Here is an 18,808-nt window from a genome sequence, read left to right as displayed (position 1 = left end):
TCAAGACAGGGTAACCCCTTCCCCACTGCCTTAAGAGCCCCCAACCGGGCAATGCTTTGCAGCTATCCCTCCCCCCCCCCACTGCTAGAGGTATGTAAGAAGTCAGGGGGGTCTTAGTCCATGGCCCCCAACCCAGAAATAAAGAGAAATTCCCTGACAGTGAGAGCAATTAATCAGTGGAATGGCTTCCCTCCAGAAGTTCTGGGTCCTTCCACACTGGAGGCTTTAAAGAAGAGATTGGACAGCCATTTCTCTGGAATAGTATAGAGCAGGGGTGTCCAAACTTTGGAACTTTAAGACTTGTGGACTTCAACTTCCAGAATTCCCCGAATTCTGGGAGTTGAAGTCCACAAGTCTTAAAGTTCCCAAGTTTGGACACGCCTGGTATAGAGTCTCCTTCTTGAGCAGGGGGTTGGACTAGAGAACCTCCAAGGTCCCTTCCACCGAGTGAAAGAGCACTCTTGTTATTTTGTTAATAGTTTGGGCTGAAAGGCAAGTTTTGGGCCACGAGGGCTCCAGCATCCCTGACCTATGGGGTATTCTACCTCCCATCTCTGCTCTCCACAGTTAGGAATCTCCCTTGTGGGTTCTGGGACGGCTTTCAAACCCCAGGGAAAAGAGTGGGTGGGAGATGGGGTTCTTTTTCCTGCCCAGGGGGGATAAACAGCTGCAGGGCTACAGAACAAGCTGGAAATGTTTGCATCCATCATCCAACTTTAAGACAACCCGTCCAGCCCCACCAGAAATCTATGTAAATCGATGTTACTGGGAAATCAATATTATGGATAAGATGTAGGATGTTTTACAGAAGTGAAACAGCTTGCAAGCTGTTTGTGAAGGAGCCAGCAATATGGGCCCTTGACCACACCGGGGGGAGGGGGGGCAGAAAAGTCAAGATGGTGGAAGCGAAAGAACACCAAGGCTCTGCCTGTCTTTACGCTGATGTTGGGTCATGAAACATCTGCAAGAAAGCAAAGGAACTCCGAGAACACCAAGGACTGGGAGACCCCATAACTCTGCTGGATGGGAGTTCAAGTCCACACGTCTTGGAGTTGCCAAGGTTGGGCGCTTGTGCCCTCTATCATTCCGGACAAACGGCCGTCCAGCCCCTTCTTGAAAACTGCCAGTGATGGAGTTGTGGGTCTGAGATCTCGCTCTTCAGCCATAAAACCGATTTTCATTGGCACCTGAGGGGCTGCCGAAACAGCTTTTAAAACCAAAGTGCCAGCCACACAGCCTCACAAATCAGACACTAATGGCTGGGAGAGGGAGGGGAGGGGAGGGGGGGGAGAGAAACCCTGCTTCCGCCTGGCCTGTGTTGCAAACGCTGTTGCATCATTCATAAATCCTCCGTATTTAATGAGTCCCCTGCTGGAGCTGCATTTGCCTTTTTCAGCAGAAGCAGCAGCCTGAGAAATCGGGGTTGGGGGGGGGTACATGTGGGGCTGGCAATCCAGCCACACCCACCCAGGGGCACCCACCAGACAGATTAAGAACCCTGCAGTCATGGCAGGAATGGTGCTGATGCAAGAGATTTTTGCCAGCAGGCTCGGCTGCCCAGGCATTGAGGGCATCTTTGAGGGCAGGGGGACAATGCACCATCCTACTAGGAAGAATGTGGGGGAGGGGGCAGAGAGAGACACAGGGGAAGGGGCCGTGCAGGAGATGGGCAGCTTTCTGGGCTCAAGATGTAGCTGGATTGGGCCCAAGGGCCTGCTTTGCACACTGAAAAGATTCCAAAGTAACGGAATAACAGAGTTGGAAGGGACCTTAGAGGTCTTCTAGATCAGCCCCCTATGCAAACTGGAGACCCCATCCCATTTCAGACAAATTCTGAAAAGCCTCTTCTTAAAAGCCTCCAGTGATGGAGCACTCACACTCTCTGGAGGGGAACGGTCCCGCTGATTAATTAACAGAATAACAGAATTGGAAGGGACCTTGGAGGTCTTCTAGTCCAACCCCTCCTCAGGCAGGAGACTCTGCTGCAGTAACAGAGTCACTCGATGGAGAGGCTTATAAATTTAATAAATAAATGAAATAATTAGAAATAAAATAGCTATCCCGTGAGTTCATGCTATAGAAAAGCAGGAGGGAATTCCCCCGTCCCCTGCTGCCTTCTCACTATTGACTCTCTCTTTGTTCCGCCCTTCGTCCGCTGGGACACCCAACTTGCCATCCTAAGGAAGTTCAGGATCTCAGCCGGGTCTCTTCTATCCTCTCCTCATTTGGCCTGGGCTGGCCTGTTAATGCTGCACAAATAGAGGCCAGATGAGACTGTGGAATTCCTCTCGCAGCTTTCCAGATGTGCCGGATGCCAGCTGCCAAAATGCCTGGCCGGCCTGCAAGAATAAAACCAGGCTGAAAAGACGTCACCATGCCAGCAGCTGGAAAAAGCAGTAGCAAAGCTGAAGGAGCAAAAGCTCTGGCTTTTATCAGGATCAGATCGTTTTATTTATTTATAAAATTTATAGGCTGTCTACCTCGCCTCAAGGGAGCTCTCAGCAGCTTAAACTCACCAAAGATAAAAACTTTTTTAAAAAATTCAAAAACCACTGAAGGATCGAAGGGCTGGCTATGAAATCTTTGGCAGGCATCTGCGAACAGTTGCCTGGCCTCTGCTTGAGCCCCTACAGCCAAGGGGAGTGTGCCCACCCCCCCAAAAAAACCTGCCTCTATTGTGGGACTAAGACCCCCCTCAGCCCTTTCAAATCAGGTCCAAAAGCCCAGATTGGCTTTGCTGCAGGAGAATTGGAGTCCCGAGGAGCTCGGAAGCAGGAGGAGGGAGTGAACTCCTCAGGCGACAGGAGTCCTCGCCCACCGTGGAAGGGCACCAGGGAAATATTGGCAGGCCATTATTCCAGCTCCTGAGCACATTACCAGATTTTAAGGCAAAACGTTTGTGGAACGGTTCATTCTCGGGAGTCCGTCACCAGAAACTGGCAGCTTTCAGGAGAGGCAGGAGGGCTGCTGACTGTGGTTGAGGAGGTTTTATCTCCTCAACCGTAAACTTGTCTGGAGAGGATCTTCTGTCATACCCACGTCTTGGCCTCGTTGGCCCAGCCCCTGTCATTCCGAGGTAGGCTGCGTTTGCCCCTGGAGGCTCCATTCCACGATTCTAAGTGGAGATCTATGAACTGTTGCGTTCAGCAGCATTTTGAGAGCCAGCAGCTTGAATGGAGGTGAGAGAGAGAGAGAGGGGGGGGGTGTTGCCTTGATCCTTGTCTTCTCCTCTTCTTGCATTCAGCACAGCTGCTTCTCTCTCCCCGCCGTGGCTTAGATCAAATTTCCACAGGAGCTCAGGAGGTGCTCAGTGCTAAAGCCGCTTCCTTCCAGAGGCGACGAGAAGGGATAGGACCGCTTTACACGGTGCTTCTGAGACCACATTTGGAACATGGCATCCAGTTCTGGCACCACAATGCAAAAAGGATGTTGAGAGGTGGGAATGTTTGCAGAGAAGAACAATAAGGATGATGAGGGAACTGGAGGCTAAAACATACGAAGAAAGGTTGCAGCAACTGGGTATGTCCAGCCTATCAAAGAGAAGGACTAGGGGGGGTGACATGGTGGCAGCGTTCCAGTATTTGAGGGGCTGCCCCAAAGAAGAGGGGGGGCAACCTAATCTCCAAGGCACCTGAAGGCAGGAGAAGCAGCAACAACGGGTGGAAACCCATCCGGGAGAGATGCAACCTGCAATTAAGGAGGAACTTCCTGACAGTGAGGACAATTGACCAGTTGAATGGCTTGCCTTTGTCATGGGGGGGCTCCGTCACTTGAGATTTTCAAGAAAAGATTGGATAGCCATTTGACCAGAATGGTACAGGGTCTCCTGCCTTGAGCAAGGGGGTTGGACTAGAAGACCTCCAAGGTCCCTTCCATCCCTATAATTCTACAAAGGGCCTCTCTTCTGGAGCACCAGGTGCCCTCACACACACACACGGACGTCCACTGCCCATCATTGGAAAGGGACAGGGGGCTTGGGTGATGACACTCTCCGTGTCTCCTTTGAGCAGGGATCTCAGCACACCTGCAAGCACCTCTTGCTCGTTTGCATGGGGGCCGGCCTGGGGGTGGTCAGGTGAGGCCTTCTGCCTTTGCCCCCATCCCCTGGGATGGGCATTTTCTGGGGGGGGGGGGCGGAGGACAGAGTGACTTCTAAGCATTGGCTCCCCGTTGGTTCAGGACCAGGGACAGCTCAAGGCCAGCCCTCCCTGGCTCTCCCTCCATGCTTGTTCAGATGCTGGTTTCACTCCTGCCTTCCTCGTCTGGTCCAATCGAAAGAGGCTTCTTGGCCTCATGGATGAGACCACCCCCGACCCCTCGCCCGCTTCTCTCTCCGGGTCTTTCGGCCTCCAGATCCCAGCATTGCAACCCAGCACTGCAAGAGTCCAGAAAGCCTCGAGTCTGTCCTGCCCCTCCTGTTCCCTTGGCACAACAGGACTCCAATCACATGAGCAGCTGCTCTCCTGATTTTTCTTACTCCCCCCGTGGACACCCCTATTAATGCCAGCCTTCTCTATCCCTACGACGCTCAGTCATCTGGCACATCTCCAGATGTTGCAAGCATGCCTCCTGGAGCATGCATCCAGAGGTGCAACAGGCAGCCTCCCTTCTGGCCACTCCCTCGTGTTTCCTTCTCCTGGCTGGCCCAGGCAGCTTTCAGATGGATCTTTGTACCTTGAGACCCCCCCCTCCCCGCCAGTTTACAGTGACGCTCTGATGATAAACCTCACAGGTTCTTAACTGTAAGCTTTTGGAGTGAAACTGGCTGGAAACTGGCCTGCTTTTGATAAACGGCCCCCAGGACCTTGAAATGCTAACGGCAAAGAATTGGATTAAAGTTAAGAATTGGATTTTAAAAATTGATAAATAACATCGATGAAGTAAAGAAAGGCATTGTGGGAGATTGCAAGCCTGACATCACTTAGGCCAGGGGTCTCCAACCTTGGCATCTTTAGGATGTGTGGACTTCAACTCCCAGAATTCCCCAGCCAGCATGTTAAAATATAGTTTGAAAAAATCTCAAGATGCCTTCACTTTTTTTTTTAACCCTGCAGCTAAAAACCGGGCAGAGCTTTGAAGATGCCATCATGGCTCCCGTCTTGAATAAAAATTATTATTATTATTGACTCTGAGCATTAGTTAAGGAAAAGGGTCTCTTTAGCACTCGGAACTGACTGGCTGCAGGTCTCCATGTGATGTACATGTTTGTTAGGAGAATAAAAGAGTGACCCCAAGAATAAATGCAACCAAATCAATGGAAAAAGTTGCCATCCTTTGTGCAACAATCGATACATTGAGGGAAATTCCCAGAGGTGGAGTTGCAATTTGCCACCCTGTGTAAAGCTACCCTCTCTGCCGCCCACCCTCAAGACCCCGGGTTGCTCTCCAGCTATTCAGAAGCTTCTTCTGGGAGGCGGCAAGGACTGAGCGCAGCGCCTCCTGGCGGCACACAGGAGAGGGCCCTGTGCCCTTCACCTGTGCCCCTCTCCAAGCTGGTATGGCTCGGAGCTTTGACTGTTCTTCTCTGGCCAGAAACCTAAAGAGAGGCTAAGTGGCTGGTCACAAGCGGAGCCGGGAGGACCGAGCTCTGGAGAGGAAGCTTCCCTCATGATGGAAAATCCCCCCCCTTGCCTGGAGAGGTAGCCACCCCCAAATGCCAGCCAGGGAGCAGTGCTGATGGCCAAACAAGCTGCCTAATTGCTTGCAACCACTTCCCCACCCCCATCCCATTATTCATCCCAATTATTCCTTTTACTTTTATTTATTATGAAATTTATTTGCCACCCATCTCTCAGCCAACGACTCTGGGCGGCTTAAAACATAAAAAAATGAAAATCCTCAATATAAATCACCCCAGCGAGTAAAATCATTTACACAAGAGGGCAAAGGAGGGGGGGAGGAAAGGGGGGATTAGATATTCCACCCTCTTCAGTGTAGAAGCTCCCCCACTGGGTCCAAGTGATTCCTTTGCTGTTCCCGTGGGTTTCTCCATGAGGCCGCCTGGCCCTTCTCTCCAGGGCAGGGTGTCAAGAGGCCCAGGAGGCCTTAGCTGCTTTTCCAGGGGGTGCTACTGCCCCCCCTGCCCAACTCCCTGGGCAGATCAGAGGGGGAGAGGTTGTGATCTGAAGGATGCCTCTCCTCGGGTCGAGCAGCTGCCCTGCGTGGAATTCCTCTTAATGTCGACTTCGAGTCCCTGTCTCCCCCTCCCCCTCCTCCCCAGCCGAGTCAGCAAGAGGGACTTCCACCAGCAGAGCCCCTCTGGGTCTGTCTTGGATTTATGGCCCGTCCAGAATGGAAGCATTGATCTTTGTCAGCTGAGACACATCATTTTGTAGCCTGCGTCCATATTTCTGGCCTGTCAATACTTCCACCTCAGACATGTTGCAATCCCTCCTGCTGGGTTACTCTGGGTGACTCTGGATCCTTTGGGGCGGCTCCTGGCCTGGTCCTGGCAGGTCTTCCTGGGCAGCCTGGGGAAACCTCCCCCATTGATCAGGAGAAGCGCTCAGGGCTTCGGTCGGCCCTGCAGCCGGACACTCAAAGGGCTGCTCTGCTCTTTAAAGCGGGTTTTGGGTCTGCAAGCTGGAACCGTCTTTTAAAGGGGGGGGTTTGTGGGTGACTCTGGCAGGGGGGAGCCTCTGGAGGGCCCTATTGGGACCACAAGGAAGGGAGCCAGGTCTGTAGTGCTGAGCATCCTCCTGGCCCCCCTGAAGGTGGAGGGACCCCCCCCGCCTGTGCCGCATCAAAGGCTCCCTGGGGAAGGTGCCCTCCAGAGCAGCTGCTTGCCAGAGAAGCCCCAAGACTTTGGGAAAAGAGACCCCTGCCTGGTCCAGCTGAAATGCTGGGGATGGGGTCTCCAGGGTAGCTGGGCTGCTGGAGGCCAGAGGGAAGCAAGCCAGGCTGAGGGTCTGCAGCCTCCCCCTGACTCCTCTTTTCACCTCCCCCCCCTTTGCCAGGCCTGGAAATGCTTCCTGGGGTGGGGTCTGCTCCCCCAACTTCCTTCCCTATTGGTTGCGGGATGGTTCCCAGGAACTGGGCTGGAGGGAAACCCCCCCCCCGGAATTTCAGCAGCTGCCGCCCCTCCCCCTCTTCCCCGCTTCCCTCGGCCCGTTCCCCGCTCGCTCCCCCGCCCGGTGCAGCAGATGCATCGCCAAAGCTTTTCCAGGGTGAGCGACCCGCCCCCCCCGCCATCTGCAGAAAAGGGGGCGGCCTCCCCTCCCCCATCCCCGCGGCCCCTCCGCCCATCGGCTGCCCCCCCCGCCCCCCTCCGTAAAGGAAGGGCTGGAGGCGAGGCGGGCGCGGCGGTTCTGCAACCAGGCGCCCTCGCCGCTGCGCCCTGCCCGGCTCTCCATCCCACCCCTGGGCGGCGCTTCCGCCGCGCTCCGCCTCTACTCCCGCCGGCCCGGCCCGGCCCAGCCCAGCCCGGGTTCTGCAGGGCTGCGAGAAGGAGACGAGGCGGAGCGGGCAGTGGCCCTTCCCGGAGCCCGAGCGGCCGGAGGCGGCGGCGGCCCCATTGCGCCCGCGGGATGGCCGAGCCCAGCTGAGCGCTTCTCCGCTGCCGCCGCCGCCGCCAGCTTCGCCTTTGTCCGTTCCCCCACCCCCCTGCTCCATGGAGCCCGCGGGGGGCCGGGCCGGAGGGGAGCCCTGAGCCGCCCAGGGACCCGCCCGGGACCCGCAGGATGCCGCCGCCGCCGCCCCTCGGCTGAGAGGAGCCGCTCCAGGTGGGTCGCTGTCCGGCGGTGGGGGGACTGCGGGGCGGGCGGGGAGGGGGGGAGGGGGGCCAAGGGGGCTCTGCGGAAACGGGGCGGGGGGCTCCCCATCTTGAGGGGAACGGGGGGGGGCGCTGGGCTCGCCGGGAGGGGGATGCGCAAAGGCGGCGGGGCTGGCCGGGCTCCCAGCATTGACCCGGCGCCGTCCTCCCGCTTCTCCGCCTGCCCGGGGGACGCCGCCGCCCCGAGCCCCGGCTTCGTGCGGCTGGGCAGGTGGAGAAGCGGCACCGCCGCCCGGCTCCCTTCGGCCGCCCCCACCCAGATGCTGCTGGCACGGCTGAAGCGCCTGGCAAAGGCTCCCCTCTTTCTGAAGGGGCCGAGGGAGGCATCCGGGTGGGAGCAGCCCCGGCCTTGCCGCTGGGCGTTGGGCAGGAGGGCGCGGTTTGCCTGGGCAAGGAGATCCCCACTAGGGAAATGCCTGGCCAGAGGAGGGGTTGCCTCCCCCCATTGCGCCCCCTCCCAGTTCAATCCCTCCCCCCATTGCGCCCCCTCCCAGTTCAATCCCACCCTCCCATGTCTGGCTCTGCAGCTTCTCGCGTCCCTGCGGCTCCCGAGCAGAATTGCAGCGGGAGGGGAGATGCTGGTCTTGCTTCGCCCTCCCCCGCCTGCGCTCGCTCCTTCCCTCCCTCTTTCTCCCCCTTTTTCCCCCCGGATGGATGCCCGAAGCTTTCGGAGAAGGGGGAGTCGCTCCTCTGCCGAAGACCTGACCCCCTCCCCACCGGAAAGCCCCCTCCCCCGCGCCCTACTGACATTGGCACTGCCAAACGCCGGGCGGGCACAGCACACAAGGAGGCACGTCTGCAGCGCCGCGTTTGCTTCCCCCCCAAACACACACACACACACACACACACACACACACACACACACACGCACGCAGCGGGAGGGGGGGAGACATACACTCAGCCACACAACAAAATAGGCTGCTTCGGAAGAGACCCGCAGGCGGTTGGGGATGGTTCCGGAGACCTGGAATCGGATTTCTGCTAGTGGGCTGTGCTGGAATGGGAAGGAAGGGAAAAGGAGGGGTCTCCCCAGCCCCCAGCCCAGATCACAGGAAGGGGGGAAAGGCCAGGGACCCAGAGCCTCCTCTTGGTATTGCCAGACCCATCTCCCAGAATTCCCTGGAGTAGTCAAAGGAATTCGTCCACATCTGGAAAAGGGCAGGGCATCATAACTGCTGGTTGGTTTGGAGGTGGGGGTGTTCTGTGCTGGCAGTGTTACCCCTGGCTTCTCTAAGCTGAGGCTCAACAGCCAGCCAGCCAGGGCGGTTCCTGCCTGAGGGGCTGCTGTTACCTGTCCATTTACCTGGCCAAGCCCCCTGATGCTGCATTGAGCCTTTCCGATCCCTCTCTCTCCCATGGACCTGGCTGCAATCTTTTTCCACACAGGGGCACTCTGGGAGCTGTTTACTCACAAGTAAACCCCACTAGACGCCTATGGTTTGCTCTTCTTAAGTGTAGCTCTCTAGACCAGAGGTTTCAACCTCAGCAATTTTAAGATGGGTGGACTTCAACTCCCAGAATTCCCCAGCCGGCCCTCTTAAAGTTGCCGAGGTTAAAAGAAAAGCTCGGATCCAGACCAATTTTTCATCTGGAAGAATTGTGGGGAGGAATGAAACCCCACTCCTTTGGAGAGGCCCAAGCTACTGTAGCTATAATTCAGAGGTAATAGTAAACCAGGATTTTAAACCATCTTCTATAGCCAACCACACTAGCCTACAAAACTCCAGATGCAAACAAATTGCAATATGCATTTCATATAAAGGACTTTTTCCTTTCTGTTTTCTTCTCGTTTTGCTTGTTATGCTCTTCACGGTGGCAAGTGACAATGGAAGCCACTAGAAAGCTCATATAATAATTGGAAGGAAAGTGTTTTCATACCCCTGAGATAAAAAGAAAGTCGCCTCTTTTGCAAACACGGATGTAATAAAAGAAAGCAGCTATATTACATTCACGGAATTTACATAAGGGTTTCCCTAAAGGGCTCCAGGGGAGATGGGCAGCAGAGAAGGGGGGGAGGGAAGGAAGGGAGGAGGAGGAAGGAAAAGGGAAGGGAGGGAGGGGGAGAGAAGAAGAAAGGAAGGAGGAAGGAAAAGGGAAGGAAGGAGGAAGGAAAAGGGAAGGAAGGAGAAAGGAAAAGGGGAGGGAGGAGGAAGGAATGAGAGGGGGAGAAGGAAGGGAGGGAGGATGGAAGGAAGGAAGGAAAAGGGAATGGAGGAGGAGAGGAGGAGGAGGGAGACAGAAAGGAGAAGGAAGGAAGATGATTTTCCTTCTGGTAGCAAAAGACCATCAGTCTGATTTCCTGAGGCAGAGAGTTCCATAGGTAGGGCACTGCTAAGGCCTTCTTGCCCCCCTGCCAGGCAAGCTAATAAGACCAAGGGCCACTTCCTTGACCCTTGGCCTGGATGTCCTCTTGATTCCAGGGTCCGGTCCTGCCTTGTTTTCTTCACTGCTGCTGCGTCTCCACACTCAGCAGCTTGTGTTGCACACTTGAGTGACACAATGGCGTGTGCGATCAGCCTAGGCAGGGGCTGCTGTGCCCCCTTGTGGGTGCTGCCTGGTGGAGGTGTGGGGAGTGTCATCCACCAGCATCAGGTCAGAAACAGAAACACAGTCCCCAACTTACAACCGTTTATGTCCTGGCCATTCGAAGCGACAAGCTCACTGAGGAAAGTTGCCTCCGTCAGTTTGCACAAAGCGAATGGCCAGGATGCCTGTTGCATTTATTCCTGGGCTCCAATAAAAAGGAGGCAGCTCCTCATGGTCCATGGAGTCCTTGGTGCTCTTTGAGCTGAGTTGTTTCCTTGCAGATGTTTCATGACCCAACTAGGGAACATCATCAGTGCTAGAAGGAATGGGGTTTCCAGAGAGAAGGGGGAGGAAGATGACTGTGGGGTCCTTACTGCGCTCTGAGTGGCTGATTTTGTTGCATATGTTCCATGACCCAACTAGGGATGTGGCTTCTGCTAGTGACCTAACAGGTGTCTGGTGGGCTCTTTGCTTTCTCCAACCTCCAGATGGGTCACGGTGTGGGTGTGAATCTCTGAGCCCTGGGGAGCAGCGGAGGGCCCCCAGCTGCTTCTATGCCTGTTTGGGAGTGCCGCCGTCCGTCTGTCTGAAAAGGGATCCCTGCAGCAAATACCTCCGTCCTCAATCAGCTTGGTCAGGAGCAACTGCTCTGCAAAGCAAGGAGGAAGGGGGGCTGCCCCACAGAGAGTCGGCTGGTCTTCCTGCAGAGAGAGTGGGGAGGGGGAGGGGGAGGGGGGAGGGGAGGGGGAGGGGGGCTACAACCCAGCTCCTTCCCCCATCTGATGGTCAAAGGAGCAGCTGTTGTGGCAGAAATGGGGTAGCCAGGTAGCTGCAGGAAGGCTCTTTCGTCCATTATCTCCTCCCCGTGGTGATGCTCTCCCCCTCCCCCCTCTCAGCTGCTCCAGACGGCTCCGAATTCTCTGCCAGCCTTTGGAGAGGCTTCCTTCCCACTTGAGCCCCCAATTCCCTGCCCTGTCAAGCGCCGGGGAGCAGCGGCAGCCAGGTGTGTCCAGGGCTGGAGTCCTGCGGGGTTTCCTCTTGCAACCTCTTGTCGGCCTGGCCAGGAGATGCTTTGTGGGGGGGGGAATGGGGGCGGGGACTGTGCTGGGCATGAGGGCAGACTGGTGCTTCCTCTGGGGAAAGAAGAGTCCCCGTTGGAGGAGACCTAGAGAGCCTTGGGGTCAAACCGAACCTCTATGTACATTCCTCTCCAGCTTTGCTTCCTGCGTTGATTGACATGTTTGTCCGTATTTGATCTTTCTGGGCGGTTTGGGGGATCACCTCGGCTTGCAGCCCCTCGGAGGCATGAGATCAAAACCTCAACGATACCCTTTAGGATCGCCAACCGCACAGCTTGGGCTCTGGAGCTGCCCATCTGCTTTTGGTCTTCCGATCTGCAGGAAAATCCCCCCCCCCACTTCACCAGAATGGCCACAGAGCTGTAGTTTGGATGCAACTCTGGGCTCCTTCCCCCCAATGCAGCAGGCCTTCTATGGTGGAACCAAAGGCAGGAGGCTCAGTGTGAATGCAGATTCTGACAACCCTGAAACCTGGATTTGGGTTTGCACAGCCTTCACCTGAACCAACAAAATGCAGGCAGCCCTCCACTTACGACCGTTCTTTTAGTGACTGTTCCAAGTTGCAATGAAACTGAATAAAAGTGACATGGCCGTTTTCCACACTTACAACCTTTCAACATCTCCACAGCCTGGACACATGGCCACCAGCTCCTATTTTGAGAAACATTGGCTCAGTTGTGGTTGTAAGTTGAGGACTGCTGTGTGCAAGGGACAGGATGGTTTGCTGTCTTATGTGACCGAGGTGTGCAGTCCCTCCTTTCTTCTGATAAAACGGATCTCCTGGGCTGCAAAATCTGGAGCAGGCTGTTTCGAATTGTGTGGCATTTTTGTGGTTTTTATCAGGATCTTTCCCTTTTTGAATTAACCTTCTGCAATGGATGCCCAGAGGTGCTCTGAAATGAAATGGGTGGCAAAGAAATTTAAATAATAATAATAATAATAATAATAATAATAATAATAATAATAATAATAATAATAATAATAATAATAATAATGTGGGAGATTCCAGAGATCCAGGAAAAGGACTCCATTGTTCTTTCCAACCCACTTAGGGTGATTTCGGGAACAAACCTGAGATCCTTGGATGAGAGTCGTGTCTACGTCTTAGCCATGAGAAGACCAGAGTTGGAAGGGACCTTGGAGGTCTTCTAGTCCAGCCTCCTGCTCAAACAGGAGACCCTGTGTCATTTCAGATAGTTGGCTGCCCAGTCTCTTCTTCAAAGCCTCCAGGGATGAGCATACCCACAACTTCTGGAGGCAACTTCTGTTCCATGGTTAATTGTCCTCCAGGTTAGGAGGTTTCTCCTTAATTCCAGGTTGCTTCTCTCCTGGATGAGTTTAGACTTCAAGGGCTGTTGGTCTGGGAGTGAAAAGCAGAACCTGTAACTGGGGTGGCCGACCTCTCCCTGGACAGGTGGGTGTGCCTCCTGTAACAATCCCTGCCAGAAGCAGGAAGGGCAGGTGGGGGGGGGGGTCGGGTGCATTTTGCTATCCCGCGTGTGGCTGTTTTGTGCATGTCTAAACTTTGTGCTTCCCTTTGGGGGGAGAAAAAACCGAGGCAAGTGGGGAGGCGATTAAAGCAGGGAAGAGCTGCTATTCCTGATACCTGGATGCGGAGTCTCACCCGCAGAATGCAGGCACATCTCTGGCGGTGCCAAAGGCGGCCATGCTCGGCATTTGGTGCATCTGGGCGGGAGGGTTGGTGCTGGCCCTGGGGAAGCCAGGCCTTTGCCAAGGGGCAGCCTTCGGGGCAGGGGGAGCAGGGGGGAGGGCTGGGCGCAAGGCCCCTTCCAGGATTGGCTGCTGCCCCCCCCTTCCTCTCCCCCTTCCCAAATTGGAGAGCAGGTGGGAAATCCACTTCCGAGGGAGAGTTTCTGCCAGGCGCTTTGCAGTCTGCCTAAGCAGCCATTACAGCCAGTCCTTGACTTACGACATGCTGGTTGTCATGCGGTCATTATTGTGACCATGCCCAATTTCACAAGCTTTCCTGCTGTGGTCATTAATGGGAGCCATTTGTGGACGCAAATGGTGGATGCCCAAAAGCCAAGCTGGCCCCAGTGGGGGGGAGGGGTTGAAAGTCTACCTGGACGGGCGAGAGGTTGGACTTCGAGGGCAGCATCACAACGGCCATCTTCGTTGGACCACACCCCGGTCTCAGGGCCTGCCTCCGGGGTGGAGGGTCCTGCCAGCGGTGGGGCTGGGAAGCATGGTCCAGGCAGTCCGTCAAAGAAGCCGTGTGGAGTGTCAGAGTGGGCGGAAGTGGGAGTGGGCTCCCCCCAGCCCCTCCTGCTGCCCTTCTGGCCACTCTGCCCCCCCCCCCCAATCTGCAGAGTGGGGGTTCCAGGTGTGGATGGAGGATTGGAGGTGGACTTACCTAGCCCCTCCCCCCTCTGCTTCCGTGCAGAGGTGGGGAAAGCCCAGAAGGTGAGGTGAGGCCCCCAGGAGGGGCACCATGCAAGGTGGCAGCCAAATGTCCAGGTTTTCCACTCTGGAGCTGGCAGAGGGGCTGCCCTTCTTTGGAGGGGGGATTCTGCTTGGAGCTCTTTGGCTTTCCACATGTCCAGCCTTCGGGTCTCCCGTCCCTTCGCCTTGAAGTTGGGGTTGGCCCCAAATGTCTCCTCTGGGCTTGAAGAGCGAGAAGCCGGGTTAAAAAGTAGGTCACTTTCACTTTCCCCCCACCTGCTAGGAAGAGGATCAGCTTCCTTTCTTTAGAAAATGAAATCTCTTCAGTTGTCCCACATAGGCCACATTTTCTGCTATTAAAGGGATTTGATATCCCCTGGGCATGACGGAGCCCCAGTCCAGCCAGACTGACCTCCTAGGCAAGGGAATTTCCTTCCTCCCTTCTTCCCTCCCTCCCCACCTACCATTCATTCTCTTCTTCCTGCCCCCTTTCCTTCCTTCCCTCCTTCCCACCCTCCTTTTTCTATCTCCTTTCCTCCCTTCCTCTCCCTCTCCCCCTTCCTTTTCTCTCTGTTCTCCCTTCCGTTCCCTCCCCACGTGAGCAGAGGCTTTGAAGAGCAGCTTGCCCCCTCCCTCCCTTCCTGCCATCTTCGACCAACCGGCCGTCCTGCCATTCTCTTTGGCATAACGTTTCCGAAGTGACTGCCGGTGACTTATAGGAAGAATGGTCCAACAGAAGAGAATATTTGTGTGTTGTGTGTGTTGTTTCTGCTCTATGTCTTATGTTATTTTCTGTTGTTTTGATTATGAATGGTCTGTACACCGCCCCGAGTCCCTACGGGGAGAGGGGGCGGTCTATAAATTAAATAAGCTATAACTATAAATAAACTAATATTTGGAGCTCGGGGTTGACAGGAGGGGTCCTTGGTGCTCCCTGAGCTGGATGGTTTTCTTGCAGACGTTTTATGACCCAACTAGGTAGCCTCATCAGTGCTAGAAGGGAGTGGGGTTTGCAAAGGAGGAGGAGGAGGAGGAGCCATGCTGGCTGGGGAATTCTGGGAGTTGAAGTCCACAGATCTTACAGTTGTCAAGGTCGGACCACCAATCTTTCTCTCCTGCCCCAGATGTGGTTACCCCTGACCTACAGGGCTCCCTAAATGCAAATGGTTAGGTGTGTTTTTTTTAGCCACCAAGCTTGTTCTCTTTTGCCTGGCAGTTTCCAGATGTGCTTGGGAGTCTAGCCCAGTCTTTCCAGGGTGGGCCCCTTGCCAGCTGGCTGGCCTGCTGCAACCCTTCCCCCTCCCCAAATATCCGGAGGGCCCCAGGTTGGCAAACATCTGTTTGTTTAAGCAGGAAAGGCATGAAAGTAAGAAGCTGAGTCGGGGCCTTGGCTTGAAAGCCGATTTCTGTCGCCTCTGCTTTTCCCAATCGCTTCCTCAAGAATTCCATTTGATTTCCTCCTCAGTAGGTTTTAAACAGGTATGTTGGCAAAGGAACCCAGGGCGCTTTTGATATTTGCCATTCCTGCTTATTCCCAGCTCGTTTTGCTGTGTTTTAGCTGGATTTGGAATGTCTTTTCTAGGGTGAGGAAGGGGCGCATTAACAGATGAAGTATGTTGATCAGTGGATCCATAAATATCCTTGTAAATGCCAGGCAGCTACCTATCTGTGTTTTTAAAGAACAGACATACAGACACGTTTTCATCATTTAGCTATAATGCACAAAAATTGGTTTTGTTAGAGTTGCCATCAGTCAGAAGTCAGGATCCCATTTTCTTAGTTTCCAGCCTTTTGTCTTCCTTTCTGGTTCTGTAATTTAGCAGTAATTTTGCACGTTTCTTCTGCTGCCCTTGCTTTTATGCTCTGTACAACTGCTAATTTTTGGGGTTTGTGTATATTTATTTATTTCTATTTATTCAATTTATTTGCTGTCCGTCTTGCCACGAGACTAAATTTGTCTAAGTGAAAAATCACAAGAAGCTTTTGCTAAAATCGGGTTTTACATTTTATAAGAGGGATTCTGGACCTCAAGTAGTGCTGAGCTCCAGCCTTCCTCCTGACCGGGACTGACGATACCAGCCTACCTCGCAGGGTTGCCCTGAAGATAGGTTGATGGGGCCACCTATCCTCCAAAGGACCTGAAGGTAGAACAAGAAGCATCAGGTGGAAACGAATCCAGCAGAGGAGCAACCTGGAACTCAGGACAGTGAGAACAATTAGCCAGTGGAACAGCTTGCCTCCAGGAGTTACGGGTATTCCAAGGACTGCTTTTAAGAAGAGATTGGACTACCCTTTGTCTGAAATGGGAGGGTCTCCTGCCCAGGGGTGGGCTTCAGCCGGCATTATGGCCACTTTGCTTGTGCGCGGGGCTTGCACGCTGCGTGCGCTTACGCACTTCAACGGGAATTGTTCTGCGCCTGTGTAGAATTCCCAGAAAAGATGGTGGCGGCAATGGAGGTGACTGGGAGAGAGGCTTGTGGGCGTGGCCAGCCTGGGTCGCTGCCGGTTCTGTGACCCAGGCCGGCATACCACTCCCGATTCATCCAAACGGGGAGGGACCCACCTGAGCTGCTGCTGCCTGATCTGGGAGTTGGACTAGAACAACGATGGCCAACCTTTTTCTCCTCGCGTGCCAAAATTGCGACACCCATAATGCAGTGTGCCCCCCTGCACATGTGCGCATGACCACCACCCCCGTGCTTATACCCCATTCCCCCAAGCATGCGTGTGCAATGCCCCACCCCCCTGCATTCGCGTACGTCTCCTGCATGCGCGACAGAGACCTGGAAATCAGCTGGCCAGCGGGAAGCGAGCGCGCGCATGCACGGTGGAGCTGAGCTGGGCGACGGCTGGCGTGCCGAGAACGAGGGCTCCATCGGTTGGCCATCATGGGACTAGAAGACCTCCAAGGTCCGTCCCCGCCCTGTCATTCCGTGGTTGCTCCGTGAACTCCCCCATGACTGATTTTATTTGTATTGACTGTACACCGCCCCGAGTCCCTTTCTGGGAGAGGGGGCGGTCTAAAAATCTAAGAAATAAATAAATAAAAATAAATGTGCTCCTCTTGCGCCGCCTCCCCTCCACTGTTGCTGTTTCCATTCCTTCTCCAGCCTCCTGTCTGGATACAGACTCTCTTCGTCTTTCTGCTGGGCCCCCAGTTTTAAATCCTTCTTAGAATTGCATTTCTGCCTGTTTCTGAGCATTAATCTCCTCTCCGCCCCCTGCAAAAAAAGGCAGGAATAAATAGCGGATGATGAGAATAGAAGGATTGCCTTGAGGATGATGGGAAGAGGAGGAGGGGGGGGGTTGAGTAATGCTTTGAGTAACTGGGGAGCCTCTGATGAAGGCTTTGAGGGCAAGTTCTCCAGGAGGAATGGGCAGGCGGAGAAGAGCTGGCTCCAACTTGCTAAAGACTAAAAAAGGCTGTACGAAAATTTGAACTCGTAGCTTCCAAACTCACCACAGGCAGTCCTCAGACTTATGACCACAGTTGAGCCCAAAATGTCTGTTGCTCAGTGAGACAAGGGAATTTTGCCTCATGTCGTGACCCTTCTGACCACCGTTAAGTGAATCACTGCAGTGGTTAAATTACTGACAAAGTTGTTAAGTGAATCTGGATTTCCCCGGGGACTTTGCTTGTCCAAAGGTCGCAAAAGGGGATCACATGACCCTGGAACACTGCAACCGTCATAAGTGTGAGTCAGTTGGCAAGCATCTGAATTTTGAACATGTGACCATGGGGAGGCTGCAACGGACGTAAGTGTGAAAACCAGTCATAACTCACTATTTTCATTGTAACTTTGAAAGGTCACTAAACAGAACAGTTATAAGTCAAGGACTACCTGTATGGATCCTCATTATAATGTTAAAAAAAAAAACAGGCCTCCTTGAGTTGCTAAGGTTGAAGAAACACTGATTTTATGAGAGAAAAACTTAGGAAGGTAGAAAATCACTTTTCAATTCAATTCGAATGTGTGGGGTTAGTTAACATGATTTGCACAACTGGCCATGTGATCTTGTTCATGCATCGCCTGGAGAATATTATGGGTTGTTACGAAGTGTAACGTGTTATGTGGATTGTGTCAGCAGTTGGTCAAATCACATCAACCAATACCCCAATAATTCCAAGCTGGCTGAGGAATTCTGGGAGTTGAAGTCCAGACCTCTTACTGTTGCTAAAAGAAAAATACTGCTCTATTAATCTCCTGTCCCTCTGGGGGTGACCCCTCCTCCCCCTCCATGACTTCAACAGGACACTGACCACCTGCTCTTTTCCAGCAAGACATCCCCTCCCCCCAGAGTTCTCCCTGCTTTGCAGCCCAGCAATATGGGCTCATGAACACCTGCCTGGAGGGAATCCTTACACTTGGGTGGGCAGTAACCTTCTCTTCACCCCCCCTTCCTGTGCCATTCCCCAGGCTGATGGAGGGGCTGCCAGTCTCCTACCTCTCCGCTTGCCCCATGGTAGGGGGCTGCCAGCTCAAATCGGATTAGCATAGCCTTCGATCAATGAATTCATTCATCGCAGGTCAAAGGATGTCGCTTTAAAAGAGTGACTGAAAAAGAAGAGCTCCCCCCCCCCCAGTACTGAGGGTGCCGTATTTGGGGGGTGTGCGGGGCTGAGAAGTATTAGGGACAGGTTGCAAATAGCATGAAATAATCACGAAATGATTGTTAAAGGCAACCAGCCAGTTGCAGAGCATGGATGTGCACTAATTAGGAGGATTCAGCAGTGGCCTCTGGTTTTTCTCTTTCCTGTCCTCCCCCCCCCCCACATCTGTCTGAGGACCCTGAATGCAGCCCCCAAGGAAAGACCCCTTCTGCAAGGCCCATAATCCCCGTGGGGGGGGGGAGACAAGGTTGCTCGGCATCTGTTTGCTGCATCATGGATTTGACTCAGGCGCGTGACAAAGCAGGCAGCCGGCTCCTTCCCACCTCCTCCTCCTCCTCGGAGAACGTACCCTCTGCCTGCGCGGCCTCTTCCCCAGGCGGCCCCGGTTGGGTGGGTGTCAACAAAAGGCAAAGGGAA

General features: G+C 54.2%; 1 protein-coding gene across 1 annotated transcript in view; it reads left to right on the top strand.

Moving 5' to 3' along the window:
* The first annotated feature begins 7,450 nt into the window (after window positions 1-7,450).
* The window catches only part of LRFN1 (leucine rich repeat and fibronectin type III domain containing 1), a 32,520-nt gene continuing 21,162 nt past the window's right edge, over window positions 7,451-18,808 (top strand). The window contains exon 1 of the mRNA XM_081962818.1: window positions 7,451-7,721. The gene's annotated coding sequence lies outside the window, so the exon portion shown is untranslated. The remainder of the gene's footprint in view (window positions 7,722-18,808) is intronic.

The sequence above is a fragment of the Natrix helvetica genome (genome assembly GCF_964273705.1).
Source record: "Natrix helvetica genome assembly, chromosome: 9".
NCBI classification, from domain to species: Eukaryota; Metazoa; Chordata; class Lepidosauria; order Squamata; family Natricidae; genus Natrix; species Natrix helvetica.
The sequence above is the reverse complement of the archived record's forward strand: the minus strand, read 5'-3'. Positions and strand labels throughout refer to the sequence as shown.